General features: G+C 33.4%; 1 non-coding gene across 1 annotated transcript; it reads right to left on the bottom strand.

The window, feature by feature from the left end:
• Nucleotides 1–2,121: 2,121 nt before the first annotated feature.
• On the bottom strand, nucleotides 2,122–2,194 carry TRNAK-CUU. The gene has a single exon. It is a non-coding gene; the product is annotated as a tRNA-Lys (tRNA).
• Nucleotides 2,195–3,258: the final 1,064 nt, after the last annotated feature.

Below are 3,258 nucleotides of genomic sequence, written 5' to 3'. Positions count from 1 at the left end.
TAAGTAATAATTTAGCTATTAAGTGGAGGCACTCAATAAATCATTTTGCTAAACCAATTGTGATGTAAGCCAACTTATCAAGATAAACTGTCTTGAATGAAAAATATGGAAATTATGACTCGAAATTAAATATTGAGCCAAGTTACCCGCAAAACACCATGTTGCGGGTTATTATAATCGCACATGTAACCATCTTATAGATGCATCTTATGTGGTATACATGGAAGGTGAATGGGCCCATATTCACCTTTGATATTTCCAGCATTCCTGGGATTCATTCCCACTTTTAGTTGGTCTATTAATTAATGAGAACAAGCAATGCAAGAGAATTCGTAAAGAACTTTCTAGTTCTTTAATATTTACCCATGTGAATTCTCTTTTATTTTTGCACATCATACTTAAATTGATATGGTTAAACCAATTATGCCAACTGAATAAATTATCAATATTGATAAACTTCAGATTTACACCATGACGTGTGCAATTATCAATAAACTCCAAGTTTATTATGATATGGGTTTTTATATCAATAAACTTCTCTTTATTGTGGCATTCTTTTGTTTTTGTAGTACAAATTGGAGAATAAAGCGGGTAGCTTTTCACATACTTATTACCCCGCTACAAGTAGTAGTAATAGAAGATATTAAATCTTTCCTTTATATATAGTCTCAATATAGCCAACCACTTTCGGGGATACTTTAGAAACTAAATAAGTTTCTTTGAGACTTACTACAACACAATACCTTATTGGTAATCAATTGGGTTTCTCCAAAATAGTATAATTGGCTCTTGTAGAGTTCTCAATTAATTTTGTACTATCACATATTCATCAACATCCATATGGTGAATATCTCTTTTAAAGAGAAAGTTATACCATTATGGTTATGGTCAAAATTATATACAAGATATATTTCTTGCATTAATGTTATTCTTTAATAATCACATTACCAAAATATTTTGGCGTACAATAGGTACGTGACCAATGACCATTCATGCCATAATAATGACATTATTTTCTTAATCATCTCAAACCTCCTTTTAGAGGTGAGTGCGGTATATTCACTACCACTAGCACGTTCATATTCTTTGAAGAATGAATATGTATTCATAAATCAGATGTTGTCACATTCACATCATGAATGGACCATAATCATCTATATGTGCTTTATAAAATCTCATGTCAAATCGATGACAAATATTTTTCACAGAGTGAAAGATTATTTTGAGAATCCTTATTGTTCTCATTACCATAAATGATGACGATTATAATTTCGTCTATTGCCACGTCCATATCCATTGATACATTCATAGTGATAATTTTGTCTTCTTTCAGACTTATCACATACTGCTATCACATTCTCTTAAGGGAATGAGAATGGAGCAAATTCAATGGGACGAGTTTTCAATTCTTTGCCCACAATCATACGTGAATTTGATCATGGCGGGCATAAAAATTTTATCACTTCAGGTGGTTATAATTTCTTACAAACTCCATTAGAGTTATAATCGAACTTTGTTGTATTTAAAATCAAAGTATAGAATAAAAGAGAAAAATACGGTAAAATACTTACCTTAAATCCAGAATTTAATCATGAAGGAAGTTCATGGAATAATTGACAATCATTATGCTCAATCCCAAAGCTTCTACTCAATTGGTTAGAGTCTCGTGCTGATAACGTGTTATGAAATAATAAAAGAAGAAGAAGAGTATTGCAGAGAAAAGTAGGAGAGAGAATTCTTATTGATATGATTTGAATTATAATGGAATAGAACCCTCTATTTATAGGGAGAGGGTGACTTGGTCACCAAGTAATAAACCCTAGAATCTATCTAGATATAGACATTCACCATAAATAAAATTCTATTTATAACAATTCTATTTATATAGATTAGGATAATCAAATAATTGTGATAATTCCAAATGTAACATCGAAAAATTAACAAAGTGACAAATATTTTTTTAATATACGACTACTAGTTTTCACTTATAGAAACAGATAATGGAAAAGAAATCCTTCTGAAAAAGGAAAGAAAATGGATTTTTTCCACACAATTACGAAATGGAAAAATGTGTGGGGGGGGGGAAAAGGAAAACAACTGTGAAAATTGCTTAAAATTATTCGCCCACCGTGGGGCTCGAACCCACGACCACAAGGTTAAGAGCCTTGCGCTCTACCAACTGAGCTAGACGGGCTTGTGCTCTAAATCTTATTTTATTGTTTACTTCTACGTTATTTTCGTTCTTTCCAATTACGAATGTCGAGAGGAGCAAAGCAAAGGGCATCAAGACTCAACTTCATCACTGCGTCTTTATTTCCAAGGCAGTGAGGCAGATAGGAATGGACGACGAATGGATGCCATTTTAGGAATAAAAAAAATAGAAAAAAGAGGGGCAAGCCTTTTTAACAAATACTGCAGAAATTCATAATCTTCAACCTTGCACGTTGTCCTTAGCAAAACAAATTATCGGTAAACATAATTACGACTGACCTAAATGAATGCCTTGCATTACCCATTAACAAACAAAACAACCGATTGATCCCTGTACGGAATACTACAAAAGCTACTCCCGACAAAGGTCATGGCGTCATATGCCTCTGGAGCATAATAGTGTGTACGTATATCTTATCCCTACCTTGTGAAGGCAGAGATGATGTTTTCAGTCAGTAGCGAAGCCATATGGTGATAAGGGTTATCAACTGACCACCCTTCGTCGAAAAATTGCACTGTGTACATAGGTAAAATATTATGTTTTAGAGGTATAAAACATATATTAAACATCCTTTGTTGGAAATTTTGTTCAGTACTTCTTTTAAATTTGAACACTCTTGGGAAATTTCTAGCTTCACCACTGTTTTCGATATACCCTCGGATCAAGGAAAGATAAAAAAGGAAGCAGTGGAAACGACAAGGTAAGATGATAAGGAAACCGAAGTGAAAGAAACAACATATAGCAAAGTATAAGAAAATACGGGAATAATATTAATACTACAAAGACATGCACTCGACTACCTACTACCTTCTACTCTAATTCTCGACCTCTACACCCTCCTACACGTAGACGGATTTATAGGCAAATATATGGGGCACGTGAACCCATGGTCTTTCCGCCAAACTAGGTATTTTATGTACATTTTTGTTAGAATTGTCTTATATTATCTGCTCGCACCCATGCTCTAAAGAGACTAAGAGGGTGTTTGGATTAACTTATTTTAAGTGCTTATTGGCTTTTAAGCACTTTTTTAGTTTGTGTGGTGT

The sequence above is a fragment of the Nicotiana attenuata genome, unplaced genomic scaffold (genome assembly GCF_001879085.1).
Source record: "Nicotiana attenuata strain UT unplaced genomic scaffold, NIATTr2, whole genome shotgun sequence".
NCBI lineage: Eukaryota > Viridiplantae > Streptophyta > Magnoliopsida > Solanales > Solanaceae > Nicotiana > Nicotiana attenuata.
Note: the sequence above shows the minus strand (reverse complement) of the source record. Positions and strands in the feature narration are given on the sequence as shown.